Source organism: Monodelphis domestica, chromosome X (assembly GCF_027887165.1).
Source record: "Monodelphis domestica isolate mMonDom1 chromosome X, mMonDom1.pri, whole genome shotgun sequence".
Taxonomy (NCBI): domain Eukaryota; kingdom Metazoa; phylum Chordata; class Mammalia; order Didelphimorphia; family Didelphidae; genus Monodelphis; species Monodelphis domestica.
The window spans coordinates 73,576,793-73,592,737 of record NC_077235.1 but is presented as its reverse complement, the minus strand read 5'-3'; the positions used below and the strand labels follow the sequence as shown (position 1 = coordinate 73,592,737).

At 53.2% G+C, this 15,945-nt stretch overlaps 1 protein-coding gene and 1 long non-coding RNA gene across 7 annotated transcripts in view; one reads left to right on the top strand and one right to left on the bottom strand.

Moving 5' to 3' along the window:
• Nucleotides 1–15,945, bottom strand: part of LOC103092247 (uncharacterized) — a 39,697-nt gene that overhangs the window by 2,129 nt on the left and 21,623 nt on the right. For 4 of the 5 annotated variants that reach the window (XR_008914654.1, XR_474556.3, XR_474558.3 and 1 more), the window contains one exon: nt 15,756–15,896. This is a non-coding gene — a long non-coding RNA (uncharacterized LOC103092247). Of the gene's footprint in view, nt 1–14,942; nt 15,015–15,755; nt 15,897–15,945 lie in introns of all 5 variants that reach the window. The other variant, XR_008914655.1, reaches the window with a different exon arrangement.
• Nucleotides 9,434–15,945, top strand: part of L1CAM (L1 cell adhesion molecule) — a 49,331-nt gene continuing 42,819 nt past the window's right edge. For both annotated transcript variants that reach the window (XM_056809403.1, XM_056809402.1), the window contains exon 1: nt 9,434–9,605. The gene's annotated coding sequence lies outside the window, so the exon portion shown is untranslated. The remainder of the gene's footprint in view (nt 9,606–15,945) is intronic.

Sequence of the window (15,945 nt, the reverse complement as noted above, 5' to 3'; positions counted from 1 at the left end):
TTAAACCCCTACTTTCCATCTTAGAGTCCACATTGGTTCTAAGGCAGAAGAGCGGTAGGGGCTAGGCAATGACTTGCCCATGGTCACACAGCCAGGAAGTGTCTGAGTTCACATTTGAACCCAGGACCTCCGGTCTCTGGATATGACTCTCAACCCACTGAGCCCAGCTGCCCCCCCGCCATTTTCTTATTTCTTATACTCACAGACCTTGATTTGTTCAGCCATTTCCCAGTGGAGGGAGGGCACCATTTTTTCCAGTTCTTTGCCATAACAAAAAGAACTGCTATAAATATTTTTGTTAGTATAGGTCCTTTTCCTCAATCCCAAGTTTCCGTTCAGACTCAGATCAACAAAGAAAGAGGAAAAGGAGCCATATGTACAAGCTATTTATAGTAACTCTATCCGTAGTAGACCCAAATTGGAAACTAAGCAAGGAGGGGGTGGATTCCCACCTCGTGGAGAACAGCTAAACCAATTATGGTATACGAATGCAATGGAACGTTATCGCCCTGATCTGAGAAATATCGAAGGCAAGAGGAAAGGGGGATGAAAGAGGATGAGATGGATAGATGGTGTCATGGAAACAACAAACACACTGCAGGAGTAGTGGAAGACAGAAGGACCTGGGCATGCTGTGGTCCAAGGGGTCACTGAGTCAATTGAACAACAGCAAAAAGTTCAGGCTTTGATTCGTTTGTAAGTAATGAGGCCAGTTTCCATGGAACTAGGAAGTCCTCTTTGATCCGATACAAAACAAAGTAAGCAGAATGAGAGAACAATTTTCACAATTAGGGCGACATTGTAGAGAAAAACAACTTTGAACGCTGTAGAACTTGGATCCAAAGAAAGGATGAACTGGGAGTCCAAGAGGTGTGACTCACCTCCTGCCAGAAGAGGGATGGACCTCATATACAGACACACTTTTTCAGGCTCAGGCAATGTGGGAATTTGTTTGGCTGGACCATACGGATTTATGGTGAGGATTTAGGGGGGTTTCCTTCTTTTTTTAATACTCCCATGCTCCTCTTTGCTTTTCATTTGTTAATGTTTCCCCTTTTTTCAGTCTTGGCTCCAACCAAGTGTAACGTTGTATGTGAAGCTTTTTCTTTTGTAAATCCTTACCTTCTGTCTTAGAATCAATATCGTCTATTGGTTTCTAGGCAGAAGAGTGGCAAGAGTGGGGATTAAATGACTTGCCCAGGGTCACACAGCTAGGAAGTATCTGAGGTCATAGTTGAACTCAGGATCTCATCTCCAGTCCTAGCTCTCTCGCCATTGAGCCACCTAGCTGCCCCCATGAAACCTTTCTTGATTTCCGCAGCCCAACCCGAAACATCTTCTAATTTGTATAACTATGTAGTGGGTGGCACGAGAGGGAGTCTGTCATCGATCTAGGACAAGGAAATAATCACAGCAAGTAAGAGGAAGATAAGGAAGATGAAGAGGCAACCAATGAGAGTTTTGTGAGTGCCTGCTTTGTGTCAGGCACAATGCTAAGTGCTCTGGATATAAAGAAAAGGCAAAGACCAGCCCCTGCCCTCAAGGAGCTTCCACTCTAATAGGGACGACAATGTGGAAAGGATATCTAGATAGGGTGAATGGAAGTTTATCTCAGAGGGAAGCCCAAGAAGGATGGATAAAGGCTTCTTATTGAATCGAAGGAAGCCAGGGAAGCCAGAAGACAGAGGTGAGGAGAGATGTTCAGGTAAAGGGTGGGAGTGGAGGTGGCCAATAAAAACTCTTGGAGTCAGACATGGAGTGTCATGTGCAAAGAATAGCAGAAGGGAGGCAGCTGGGTGGCTCAGTGGACCAAGAGTCAGGCCTAGAGATGGGAGGTCCTGGGTTCCAATCTGGCCTCAGACACTTCCTAGCTATGTGACCCTGGGCAAGCCACTTGACCCCCACTGCCTAGCCCTTACCACTCTTCTGCCTTAGAACCAAAACACAGTATTGATTCTAAGACGGAAGGGGAGGGTTTAAAAAAAAGAATAGCAAAAGGCAGCCAATTTCACCAGATTTCTTGGATCAGTTAGACAGGTAAGTGGAGGAAGGGCTGGAGTGGGGAGATACTTGTGGCAGAGATGTTGTGCCTGGGGTAGGGGAGACAGCATAAGGATTCTACATGAAGAGGAAGACCCTGAAATATGGGAGGCACCAGTCATCTTGACCACATGTATTCTCTGCCCAGACGTCTATGTTTTATTGGTTTGTGTCCCTGCTCCCACTGAAGCTGTGTATATTCGTGGGAAAGTGTGCCTTTGGTTTAGGAGGGGGATCATCTATAGCTCCCCTTCTTGCTAGGCCATTTTAGTAAATGTTGCTTTGAGCCCATTGAGTATACTGGCTGATCTTTAAAGGGAAGCTCATCAATAAGGAGCTTGTGAGCTAGGGTTTTAGGAGGTTAGAGCCAGAGGGTACCAATTGAACCTAAAAAAGAAGTAGTATATGATCCCGGGCAACGCCCTCATCTTCTCTGGGCCTCAGTTTTCCACTCTATAAAATTAACTGGTTGGGTTTGATGTCCCTGAAATCCTATCCAGCTCTAAATCTGTAATCCTGTAGGTAATCATTCCCCTGGGGACTTAATCTACTAATCTGTGAGTGGTGAATTGAGGAGGTAGCTCAGAGGGGCACTAGACCACTCTAGATACATGTCTCCCCTGACAAAATAGAAACTCCTTAAGGGCAAGGACTGTGTCATTTTTCTTTTTGCATATTCAACCCCTAGCATAGTACCTGGTACATTCTGTTGTTTAGTCGTGTCTGACTCTTTTTGACCCCATAGACCATAGCTACTCATGGGATTTTCTTGGTCAGAATACTAGTTTGCCATTTCTTTCTCCAGTGGATTAAGGCAAACATAGTTAAGTGACTTGCTCAGAGTCATCCAGCTAGGCAGTGTCTGAGGCTAGATTTGAACTCACAAAGACAAGTCTTCCTGACTCCAGGCCCAACACTCTATCCACTGAGCCACCTAGCTATCTCTAGGCATATAGAAGTTAAGAGACTTGCTCAGGGTCTCACAGGCGGGAAGTATCTGAGGTTGGATTTGAACTCAGGTCTTTCTGGCTCTAAACCCACTGAGCCACAGCTGCCTGGCTTCATAGTAGTTTTATAGTTAAAGCTGATAGATCATTTCACTAATTCACAGTTCCAACAAGTGTGTTAGTGTGCCTTTCATCCCACAGCCCCTCCAACATTGGCCATTTCCATCTTTGCCAAAATACCAGATCTTTGGAATGGCTTTGCTGGGCTGGTCCCTTAGCTCTGCTCCTTCCTCAGTGCCAAGGTGTATTGAGTGATGTGTGCATCTGGAGGACCTTGTCCTCCCCAGGGAAGTCCTCCTCCCTTTAGTCTCGACACCAGAGAGAGTGTTCCGAATTTCACATTGCTCCGGCTTAGTGACTGGAAGCAATCTTTAGTATGTCTCATCTTACACCATTTCTTTCCCACCATTCATTGTAATATTCAGTGCCTCACTTCTGCACATTTCATGTGGGTCCCTCTGTTTCATTCTCTGTTGCAATTTTGATGCCAAGGAGGGTGGGGAACATCATTACTAGGAGAATGTGGAATCAATACTAAGGCAGAAGAGTGGTAAGAGCTAGGCAATGGAGGTTAAGTGACTTAACCAGTGTCATACACAGGAAGTGTCTGAGGTCAAATTTGAACCCAGGACCTCCCATCTTCAGACATGGCTCTCTATCTACTGAGCAACCTTGATGCCCCACTAGGGGACTACTGACATTTAGACTGATGGCTTTTTGTGTCACAGCTCAAAGGCAAAGCAGCCCATTTTTCCTCCTCTGGCTCAACTGCAGAGACCATCCAAGATCTGTGTACTAATGGACCAACTCCATGGGCTGCCCATCCAACTGCATGACACGGGCTGGACGATAAACATTTTTCATCCATCTGGTTTTTCCTATGTGCCTGTGTTAGGCTGCTTCATTTTGAGTCAGGGGACTCTCTACATCGCTGTCTAGAACTAGGAGTGTCTGGAGGACCTCGATGTCTCCTCTTTCCTTTGGACTCTGCACTGAGCACCCTCCGTGACAGAGGTGGACACCTTGTGGAAGCATATGTCTCTCTGTTTATACTTAGATGGATCCTGATAATTTGAGGATTGTCAAACAAAATTATCTGGTATGACACATGCCTGAGAGACACGTGGTCTGAGGAGAGCCCTCACCGATTCTAATGCTCTCTGGTAATCAGAGAATAAACATGGATCGTCCAGTCTCACTCAGTCATTTTGTAGGTGAGGAAACAGGTCCAGAGAGATGAAGGGACTTGCCCGAGGTCACACAGCCAAGAGGGAGCAGAGCTGGCATATTGGAAAAGTAATATCCTATTTCTTTCCTTGGCCAACCCATCTGGAGCTTTCTGTCCTCAACAAATGGCTCCCAGTGGGATTCCCCTTATCTTCCTGTGTTATGGAATTATGAGCTGCCTTGGGGAGGGAGGAGGGCCAAGTGGGCCAAGAAGGCAGTGCTCCTCACACCTTCTTCCTCTTGTCTTTTGAATGAGGGTAAGATCAGCTAACAGTGGTCAGAGTAGCACGGAAGGGAGGACAGGGATACAGAACCAGAGATCGTTAGCCCTAGAAGGTCCCTGAGAAATCAGGAGATCAGAGCACCTAGAGCTGGAAGGAGCTTGGAAACTGAGTCTGTCTGACCCCCTCATTTTCCAGATGAGGAAACTGAGAGGAAAAGATGGCCCAGTGGATAGAGCACCAGGCCTGGAATCAAGATCCATCTTCATGGGTTCAAATCCATCCTCAGATACTTATTTTCTATGTGACCCTGAGCAAGTCACTGTCACTGTTTGCCTCTGTTTCCTCATCTGTCAAATGAGCTGGAGAGTGGAATGGCCAACTGAACTGTTCCATTATCTCTGCCAAGAAAACCTCAACAACAAATAACTTCTTTCTGCAAAGCCATCGCTCTTTTCATTGTACCAAGTCCAGTGTTTGTTTCCCTTTTACAAGTGACCGTTAATGGATACATCCCAGTAAAGTGCCCGAGATGGCATTGGCTTCCTGATTCCCAGTGATGGGTTCTTTTCACTCCTCCAAGATCCTACAGGGAAAGGTACACCTGGGTGGCTCAGTGGATTGAGAGCCGGGCCTAGAGATGGGAGGTCTGGGTCCCAATCTGGTCTCAGACACTTCCTAGCTGTGTGACCCTGGGAAAGTCACTTATCCCTCATTGCTCAGCCCTTACCTTGCCTCTTGCTTTGAACCCATCACACAGTATTAAGATACTAAGATAGATGGTGAGGGGTTAAGAAAAGAAAATGTGGGATGAATGGGACAAAGGGGGTGGTTATAGTAGGTGAGGCATGAGGGAATGCCTCAGAGTCCCTGCCCATCCTGGGCACTGATGCCCAATCCTGAACACAAACCATGCCAACTATAGCCTAGCTGTGGTTCTGAGTCAAATGGGGAGGGCCATGTTCTCTCCTGCCCCATCTTGGGACTTGGCTGTGTAGACACAGCATTGAAGAAAGTGTGATCATCATGGAACTGAGTCCAGTGGGATCTCTGGGTCATTTAGTCCAAGTCTGATGGGAGCAGGACTATCCCCATCCCTCTAGGACATCTCTCTAGTGAAGAGGAGCTGCTAAGCACTCCCCCGGTGGCTCTCCCTCCCTGCTTTCGGACATCTCCTTGAATAGGGTCCTGCTTGAAGGGGTCTTGTGGGGAGGAGGCCCTGCCCTCATTCCTCAAGTACAAGGCAGGACAGGACCAAAGATTCAGAAAGCTAAGGGCTGGAGGGGGGCCTCTTCCATTTGGGGCCTTGTTGCCAAAAAAGAACTGGGTTGGCTGTAGTCGGGTCTTTAGCCCCTTCCCTTCGATCTTAGGATCAATTCCACATATCAGTTCCAAGAGAGGAGGGCAAGGGCTAGGCAATGGGGGTTAAATGACTTGCCCAAGGCCATCTGGCTAAGAAGTGTCTGAGGCCAGTGGAAGCCAGGACTTCTTGTCTGTATCTGCTCAGACACATAGCTTCTGTGTCTCCCTCTCCTCTTGAGGTGTCTCAGTTTCCCCAGCTATAAAATTGAGGGAGTTGAGCTCTAGAGGGGATGAATAAGTCCATATGGGGAAAAGACTTGTCCAAGTTCACCCAGTGAGTGAGCGAGTGAGCCCAGGGCTTGAGCGTCCCAGGACAGACTTTTTTGTGCAGCCCAGGACAGCAGTGGGGAGTTTGAGTGGTGAGAACGTCTCCTTGCTGCTCCATGGCCTGCCCCCTGCCCCCTGTCCCCTGTCCAGAGGCCACTTTTCCCTGTGGGCTGGGTGGCAGGGAGGGTCTGAGGGGCAGGAGGAATGGAAGAGAGCCAAGTGAGGGAGAGAACATTTTCCATGAGTTCGGGAGCTACTGAACTGTGGCTGGCTTCCTGCCAGAGGCCCTGATCCGGCTCAGATAGGAGAGAAGCCTGCGGTGGCTGGGGGTGGGAAATTGTTAGCCCTTCTGGAGCACCCAGGAGGAACACGCTGACTTTGCCTTTGGCCAGCACCCTTAGGTGGGGGCCTCATTGGAATTCTTCAGGCCACCCCTGAAACTGGAACTTTCCTCTGAGCTGGACTCGGGCCTGTTTCCCAATCCCTCAGGGATCTCCACTTGCCCAATAGTCAGAGACCAAGTGGCTTTCCTTCCTGGGGCATAGAGATGCTCTTGGCATCCATCTGAGGAGCATTCTAGCTTGGCCTTCGATGCTGTTTGAAAAAGTCCTTTTTGGATGATGGAAACTTGGACATCGCGGCATCTGGGGCAAGGCCTGAGCTTCTGGTCCTAGCTCTGCCATTAATTTGCTTTGTGACTCTCAGCAAGGCCCTTTCCCTCTCTGGGCCTCAGCTTCACGTTTATACAGTGAGGGGCTCGGCCTCTGCATGCTCTTCCAGCGCTTTGGATGATGGGAGAACTTGTGCTTTCTATTTATGCAAGTACTGTTGACATGGCCCTAACTCCTGGGTGTATAGTGGCTAGAGTGCCAAGGCTTGAGTCCAAATCCAGCCTCAGACACTTCCTAGCTGGGTGACCCTGGGTCACTTCACCCTGTTTGCCTCAGTTTCCTTATCTGTAAAATGACCTGGAGAAGGAAATGGCCACCTACTCTAGTACCTCTGCTAAGAAAACCCCCATATGGGGTCATGGAGAGTCCGACACGGCTGAACAACAGCAGCTCCAGCCCCGTCCCATATGAGTCTGATGAGGAAGAAAGGAATCAGGAGGGCTGGTGGGGCTGGGCAGGGGGCAGGAGGTGAAGCCGAGGAGGGGGGCGGGGAGGGCTGTGTGCCCTCCCAGGGAGGTTGCAGCAGCTTTCAGCCTGCAAGGACCAGAAGGGCTGAGTCTCTCCTTCCTGTTGTTTGGGGGGGGGGAGCTGGGGAACTATAGCAGGGACAGGGCTGGACCGGGAGGAGGGGGTGACCTACTGGGCCCTAGCCTGCCTCTGGCTCAGTCACAGGAAGACCGCCCTGGCCTTGGGACTTTGGAGCATGGTGCTGGAACCCATTGCGTGTGCCTGTGTCTATGTGTATGTGTATGTGTGTTGTCTGTACATGTGCTGCGTGTGTGCGTGAACACGTGTATATGTGTGCATGCACACGTGCATGTCTATATAGGTATTTGTGTGTGTGCATGCCTGTTTATAGAAGTAGGTTTATGTGTGCCCATGTGTACATGTGTGCATGTGTGAGCATGTATTGCTTGTGTGTTTACGTGTGTTTTGTATGTGTGTGTTTGGGTATGGGGGGCTGACCTGTTTTACTGCTCACCTCCCTCACTTGTCCCCTTCCTCTGGGAATTCTGGGAGCTGGAGGTGGGCAGCTGCTGGGGAAGGCCCCCAGCCCGATGCCCCCTGGGTAATTTCCCTCCACACCTCCACTGGAGCTGTTCAGGAGGGAAGAATTGGAGGGGAGCCTTCTCGGGCCCCCTGGCCTCATTGAGCACCAGGCATGCCCGTCCAAATGCCTCGTGCGTCCAATCTCCCCATCTGGCCCCCAGGCCTTCCTGCCGCCTGCAGATGAGGCCTCCATGATGTGGAAGATTACCTGAGTAGGTGGGGGGTGCCGGGAGGGAGCAGAGCCTCGGTGCTTGGTGGGGGGAGATGGGCCCTTCTGGGCCCCGCCCCCCACCTCCCGCCTCGGCCTTCCTGAGCTCCGGGTCCCTGAATCCCCCTTGCAGCAGATAAAGGGTGAAGCTCCTCTCCCTCCCCCCCCACCCCCCCACCCCCACCCCACTGGGCGGCGGAGGGGTAGGAGGACTCCAGGAAAGCTGGAGTGGGGCTCATGGTTAAGCGGGCAGAAGTGGGGGGGCCTGGGGAGTAGCCCATCTCCCCTCCCAGAGTCTCTAGGGGAGCAGCCCCTCAACAGCCTGGGGCACGGGGGGGGGGGGCAGCACAGTTGGCCCCTCCTCCACCCCACCCAGAGCAATCTCCTATCCCTCTACTGCAGCCTGCTGGCAGCCTGGAGGATTGGCAGCCGGATCCTGCTGGGGCAGCCAGCAGGCTGGAAGCTGATGTGGCTAGGACCCGGGAGAAGGGGGTCCTGGGGGCCGTGACCGAGGCCTCTCCCTCTCTCCTGAGCCTGCCTTCCCTGCATGCTCCCGGGCACCCCTTCTCCAGGAGCCAATCAGCGCCCAGGGTGGGCTGCCAAGACCCCTGCAGATGCTAGAACCCCCCCTCGCCCACCTCCTCACAGAAAAGGAAGGAGGGCAGAGCAGAAGGATTCCCCCGCCTTCATCCCCCCCCTCCCCCCTCCACGAGGTTGACTCACTCTTTCCCATCAGTGCATTGGCATGCACTGGACGTTGGAGTGGGGATGGGGGTAGGGGGCACGAGTGGCGAGCTTGGGAGTGGTTCACAGGGGAGGGGGCCGGGCTGGAGGCTCGGGAGGCGATAACCTAGGCCAGACTATTCACTGCTGCGGGACCCGAATTCAAAAATGCCCCAAACAATGGTCCCAAAGGGCTTCTCTGTGGGACTGAAATCGGTGGGGGGAAAAGGGAAAAGGGAAAAGGGAAAAGGGATAGGTGCAGGGTCCAGAGGGGAGGAGAAGGAAGCAGAGGGCTGGGGGCGGCACTAGCTGTCCTCCTTCCAGTTGGGGCATCGCCGCCCCCCAGGACACCCAGGCCAATTTCTCCTCTCCTCACAACCTCACCGCTGACCCTTAGGCACCATCTTCCCTTCCCGTCCCCCCCCGCCCCCCCCCCCATACAGCCATTTTTACACCACCTGGTGCAGGGCGGGGGCAGGGTGAGGGTAGGGGTGAGGGCTTCTAGCTCCATAGGTATCTTGGGAGGAGGGGGGCGGGCTCCAGCTGTGTTCCAGAGGTGGCTCAGGATGGCTGTGATGCTCCAGGAGCTCTGGGGAGGGGGAGGAGGCAAGTGGAGAGGGGGGAGGGACTAAGCAGGGGCTGGGGTGGTGGCTGGGGAGGGAGGAGGAGGAGAGAAGAGGAGCGAGCGGACTGGGGATGTGAGTGTGAGGTAATCTTACTCCCTCCCCCCCAGCCTTCTCCAATCTCTCTTCCTGCCACTGCTGCTGGTTGCTGCAGACGGTACTTAGGAGCTGCTGAAGCTGGGCGAAAGCAGGGCGGGCACTCGGAGGTAAGGCGTGGCGCCTGGGCATTGCCCAGCTCAGGGCATCCCCGGCTCTCTCCTCTCCAGAGCCAAGCACTGCGACAGCCTCAATTCCACACACACACACACACACACACACACACACACAGCCGGGCTGGGTGCCTGCAGAGCCCAGAAGGCTGGGCACGGATGGGAGCCCTGGCATGGAGAAGCCCTTGGAGAGGGCGGGCTGGGCCCAGAAAGAGGGAGGGGACATGAGCTGAGGTGGGACCAGAAGACCCGAACCCTAGAAGAGGCAAAGGGCAGGGGGAGCCTGGCTGGGGACTGGAGCAATGGTGAGGGGGATCAGTGACTAGGGGTGGAGTAGCGACAGGGGGGACGGGGACTGGACTGTGCAGGCAAATGCTGGGGGTTACCCATAGCTCGTCCCTGTGTCAGTGCATGCCCGTGCCTCTATGTGAGTGAGCTGGTTTTGGGGGGGGGGCAGGAGCAGGTGTCGGTGCCTGGGTTCTAGGATGTGGGTCTCCGCGTGCTGCTGAGTGTTTGTGTACCTTTGGGTGTTGTCTACACATGTGTGTGTGAAGCGGGTACATGCAGCAGTGTGTTGAAGCCTAGAGTGTTGGCTGCCTGTGGGAGTTTCCAGTGCGCCTGTGTGTGTCTACATGGGTGGGTGTGTGTGGGGAGTCCCCTCTATCCACCACTGAGTGGTCAGGAGGTGTCTTGGCATATGTGTGTGGATGCAGGGTGTGGCCCTGGGTGTGGCTTGCTCCATCCTGGGAGGAATGCCCTGACCGATTGGTCTCCTTCGATGTCCCTCTAACCCCCCCGCAGAGGCCCGCCCCCCCCCCCACTGCCTCCAGGGAGTATTGTGGCTGGGGGCCACCTCAGGCAGGTGAGAAGCCTTTCTGATTGTGTGGCGGGCCAGGGTGGGGGCACTGCCCAGTCCCTGATCCTGCCTAGCCTGGGGCCCCTCCCAGATCTCACAGCTCTCCTGGTTCCAGGTTCCAGGCCACAGAATGGGTGGCATCCTGAGGAGGAGCAAGGTGGTGGGGCTCAAGAGTCGTGCATCTGAGGGGGGAGGCAAATCTATCTGGTCTCTTCCCATCCCCCAAGAATTGTGTTGGGAGTTTTTTTGGTCTGTTGGTCAGGCTGGCCATTAGGGTGGAGGGACTCTTGTCTGTGTATCTATGCAGTGGGCTAGCCTCTCCCCCCCCCCCCCCCCGCCTCCTGCGCCCCCCCCCCCATTCCTCCTCCTCTGCTGCTGGGTGCTTCTTCAGCCACTGGGTGTGTCTGTTTCTCTATCTCTTGGTCTCTCCCTCCCTCCATAACCCCTTCCTTCAGTCTCTCTCTGCCCCTTCCAGCTGCCCCGCCTTCTCTCTCTCCAGCTCCATCTTCCCCTCCACTCCCTCCATCTCCGGGATGTTTCTGGCTCCATCTCCTGGGCACCCATCCCCACCTCTTGCCCAACAGGTTTAACATCAGGGATGTCAAGTGGCCTGAAAGTCTGGGTGGGGGATGCCCCGAAGCAGTAAACTCCGCCCTTCACCTGCTGGGATGAAGGCTCTCCAGTGCTCTTGTGGGGACCAGGCTCCAGCTGCCCCCCACCCCCAGTCTCCTCTCAGTCCTCCCTAGAACTGAGAGGCAGGAGTTGGCTTTGTATGCATGCCCAGGCTGCCGAGGTGGACAATGGTGAGGATAGGACCCACCCCTTGGAGATCGGGCCGGGGGCTTCCTTCGCTGTGGAGCCTCCCCAACATACAGTACCCCAACTCCCAAGGCCCCACCATCTACTGATCCCCAGGCCTCTGAAGGTGCCTTTGGGTGAGGCCTGGCTCCCTAGGGGATTTCTTTTCTGCCTCCCTCCTGCCCCCATAGAGCCGGGCCCAAGATCCAGCGTGTAATAAGGCTGTCGGGGATCACTTCCCATGGTTGGCCCTCAGGGCTCTATGCGCTGTCTGCTGTCCAAGCTACAGGTGCTGAGATCACCAGCTCCGGCCTCGGGGACCCCCCTAGTCAGGCCAATACTCTAGGAAGAAACCTTGAAGATCTGTCCCCAGCGGGTCTCTACTCTTTGCCTGAAGCCCTCCAGTGACAGACAGCTCCCTCCCTCCCTCCCTTCCCAGGGACCCTCCTGCATGTCAGGGAGGCCATTGGTGCGCCTATGGCACTGGCCAGGAGGTTTGGCTAGGGAGGTCCCCCAAAATGCCCCCAACTGGCCTCCAGCTCTGCCTTTGGGGCCACTTGGGGCAAGGGGAGCCCCAGGCATACCTGAGGGCCCTGCCCACAATTCAGCTAGCACGTCCTCCTGCGTCTTCCCCAGGCTCTCCCCAGTCCCCTCCCACCCTGGTCATCTGCACTTCTGCACCATTTCCGGCTAGCCAATGTCCCCTGCAAACGGAGGACCTGAACCCAGTCCTGGTGAGGGCTCTGGCTAGGTGGGGCCTGAGGCAGTGAAACGGCCCCTTTCTTGGCTGGGGTTTCATGGTACCTCCTCCCCACATGTGAGTTCTTAATGGTGGGATTTCAGGCACCAAGGCAGACAGAGGCATGGTGGAGACAGCGCTAATCTCTAATGCCGCTTGGCAGCACCAAGCCCTCTCCCTTCTTTGGGGATCAGTTTCCCCGTCTGCCAGAGGGGGGATGAAAGCCCTAGTGGAACCCTGGCTGCCAGCCATTTGGGAGGGCTTTCTTGAAGAGGCCAGGAGCTGGGGAGTGGCTGATGGGGAGGAGTCTGGGAGGTGGCCGTTGGTCGAGCTGATGGAAAGTGTGTGGACAGCCCCCAAGGGGCCAGTCTTCACGTTTGTGCCTTTCTTTGAATGTGAGCAACTGGGGAAGCAGCTCCTTCCGGAGCCCAGAGGATGGATTGAGGGTGATTCAGGTGGCTCTGCTCACACCCAGGAAATTCTGGGAGGGATGGGGAAACCAGAGCCCCCCACCTCCTTAAGCTTGGAGGTCTCAGTGGAGTGACTGGGGAAAGGTGACAAGTACTGAGCCATCCTGAATTCCGAGGGGAAACAGCTCAAGGCTTGGAGTCTACCGATCCATCCTGGATTAATTTATGGGAGGCTAGCACATGGTTAGGGGTGTGTGTGTGTGTGTGTGTGTGTGTGTGTGTGTGTGTGTGTGTGTACACAAATCAGTCTGCCTGTCTAGGGGAGGGGAGGGGAGGGGATGGAGAGACATTGGGGTTGGGCCAGGTGGTTTCGGGAAGCCTCGTTTTGACTCCTGTCCAGCTGCCAGCTCTTCTGGGAATAGCTATGACACGATCCTCCTTCCTGGGACCCATCTTCCCCGGGACTCCAGAAGCACAATGCATCTCTGAAGGCCTTGAGCCTAGATCACATCCTCTGACTTTCTTATCTAATCCTTTAGGGAACAGGCATGGGAAAGTGAGTGCTAGCATCCAGGCTGGAGTGAGGGGGGCAGCTGAGACTCCTCCTGGCCTCCCAAAGCCCTCCCCTCATGCCCCTACTCTCACCACCCCTCTCTCAGGCTGCTGACCTAAGCCTGGGCCCACTGTCCTCCTACTACCTCTCCTTGGGGCCCAAGCTTCCAAAAGAAGGGATTTAGATCTAGGTGCTGGAGAGGCACCACGGGAGATGGAAGCAAGGGCCACGTTGATCTGCCATCTGCCACTGTTAGGCTATTAGATGCCTTCCTCTTTCTCCCTTCCCTCCATCTCTCTTCTTCCCCTTCTGGCTTCCCCCCCCCTTCTTTTCCTCCCCTCTCTTTTTGCCAAATGGCCCTCCCACTTCCATAAGCTCCTCTTCGTCCTCATTTCTCTCTCCTTCTCCCCTTCCTTCCCCGCTCTCTGTCTTCTCCTTTCTTATTTTTCCTTGTCTCTCCCCTCTCTCATTCCTCCTCTTTCTCCTTATCCATTTATTACCCCCACCTCTGTCTTTCCTTCTACTTCTCTTTTTTGATTCCCAGAAAGAGAGCATCATCTGAACTGGGAGCTTTATGGTTAGTAGACTTGTACCCTAGACACACCCCATCCTTCCATCCATCTCTAAAGGAAAATGATGTGTAAGGATGGGGGGGCACAGAACTGACTTTCCCTCTTCCTCCCCTCCCTTCTCACCCCATGTATTTGTCCTCTCTCCCCTCCCCCATATACTGTTCTAACTCTCCCCCAGTGTGGCACTGCCATAGGGATTGAGGTATCAGGAACAGAGCTTAACAAATGGGGAGAGGCACATCCTTAGAATTCCCCCTTTCTCTTAGCTTCCTCCTCCTCAAATGATGGCTCCCTCCCCTAAGTATCTCACTTCTAGGGGGATAATAATCTCTCTCCTACTTCTAGGGGGGGGGAAATAATCTCTCTCCTACTTCTGGGGGGATAATAGTAATCTCTCTCCTAGTTTTAGGGGGGATAATAATCTCTCTCCTACTTCTGGGGGGGATAATAATCTCTCTCCTACTTCTGGGGGGTATAATAATCTCTCTCCTACTTCTGGAGGTATAATAATCTCTCTCCTACTTCTGGGGGGTATAATAATAATCTCTCTCCTACTTCTGGGGGGTATAATAATCTCTCTCCTACTTCTGGGGGTATAATAATCTCTCTCCTACTTCTGGGGGGTATAATAATCTCTCTCCTATTTCTGGGGGGTATAATAATCTCTCTCCTACTTCTGGGGGGTATAATAATCTCTCTCCTACTTCTGGGGAGGATAATAATCTCTCCTACTTCTGAGGGGATAATAGTAATCTCTCTCCTACTTCTCAGGAGGGGGTTAATAACCTCTCTCCTACTTCTGGGGGGTATAATAATCTCTCTCCTATTTCTGGGGGGTATAATAATCTCTCTCCTACTTCTGGGGAGTATAATAATCTCTCTCCTACTTCTGGGGGGATAATAGTAATCTTTCTCCTACTTCTCAGGAGGGGGATAGTAATCTCCTACTTCTAGGGGGTATAATAATCTCTCTCCTATTTCTGGGGAGTATAATAATCTCTCTCCTACTTCTGGGGGGATAATAGTAATCTTTCTCCTACTTCTCAGGAGGGGGATAGTAATCTCTCTCCTACTTCTGGGGAGGGGGATAATAATCTCTCTCCTACTTAGGGGGGGATAATAATCTCTCCTACTGCTGGGGGATAATAGTAAAATCTCACCTACTTCTGGGGGGGATAATAGTAATCTCTCTCCTACTCTTGGGGGAGGGATAACAGTAATATCTCTCCCATTTATGGGGGGGTGGATAACAGTAATATCTCTCCCATTTATGGGGAGAGATAATAATAACATCTCTCCCACTTTTGGGGGGTGGAGTCCCAGACACTGAGGCCTGGGGCCAAGACAGAAGTAGGGCAGTGTAGGACTGAAAAAGAGGGGAGCTTTCTGGACAAGACCATCCTTACCTTTCCCAGGTGTCAACAGTCTTCTTCCAAGTTGGGGGAAGAAGCCACCTGGGATCATTCCCTTGGTTGGTTCTGAAATAGGTGGAGTTCATTCACTCCCTGAGGTCCCCTTCCCCCCCACCCCACTTATGGCCTATGGACTCTATACTTATTTGCCGCCCCCTCTTTCCCAAAACTCAGTTTCCATCTCTCCCCTAGGACCTTAGCTTCCAAGGTGCTTTGGGATCTCTGTTGTGGGAAGGAAGAAACCTTGGGAAGAAGGAGGAGGTTGTCTGGCAGAGACAACAGGCGCCCAATTAACTATAGTGCTGGTAACGAGCTAATGATAATAATTAGCTGTCTCCCACCCAGACAATAGGCTCTGTGGGCACCCTGCTGCTTCATGCCCTTGAGGTTTGGGGGGGAAATCTAGGCTGGGGATGGGCGGTAAGGTGGTGGGTGACACCTCGGGAACTCAGCTGGGGGACTACAAGGGGAAGGAAGGCAAGGGGCCCGGTTGTCAGGGCACCTTCTCAGTCCTTGGCACGCTCTAATACCATATGCTCTGTCCTCCACCCAACTGGAGCTGTCAAGGACCCAGGAACTCTTTCTCTCCTGGCCCGGCTGCCCGATCTCCCAGATGGCTTGGGGCTAGGGGAAGGGGGAGAGGAGTGCCTCCATCTCACCACTATGGCAGTGCTCACGGATCTGGCAGCTAGATCACTCGTGCACATTTGGGTGGGGGGCCAGGTGGGTGCCGCCTCCTTTTTTCCGGCCCGTGTTTACATGCGCCCGAGCGCCTGCGTCCCTTCCCTGACCGTCCAGCGTACATACGTGGCTGTGTGGGCTTTTGGTCGTGTCCTTGTGAGGCCGTGGCTGAATTCTTTGGGAATCTTGCTGAGTTGGTGGCCACAGGCCCGAAGACTGCTTGGGTGCTTGGTGTGTCCGGGTCAGCAGAAGTCTTCCCATTCAAACCTGTGTCATGTGCTTAGCTGTATCCTCATTTAGGTAATGCATGAGCTTT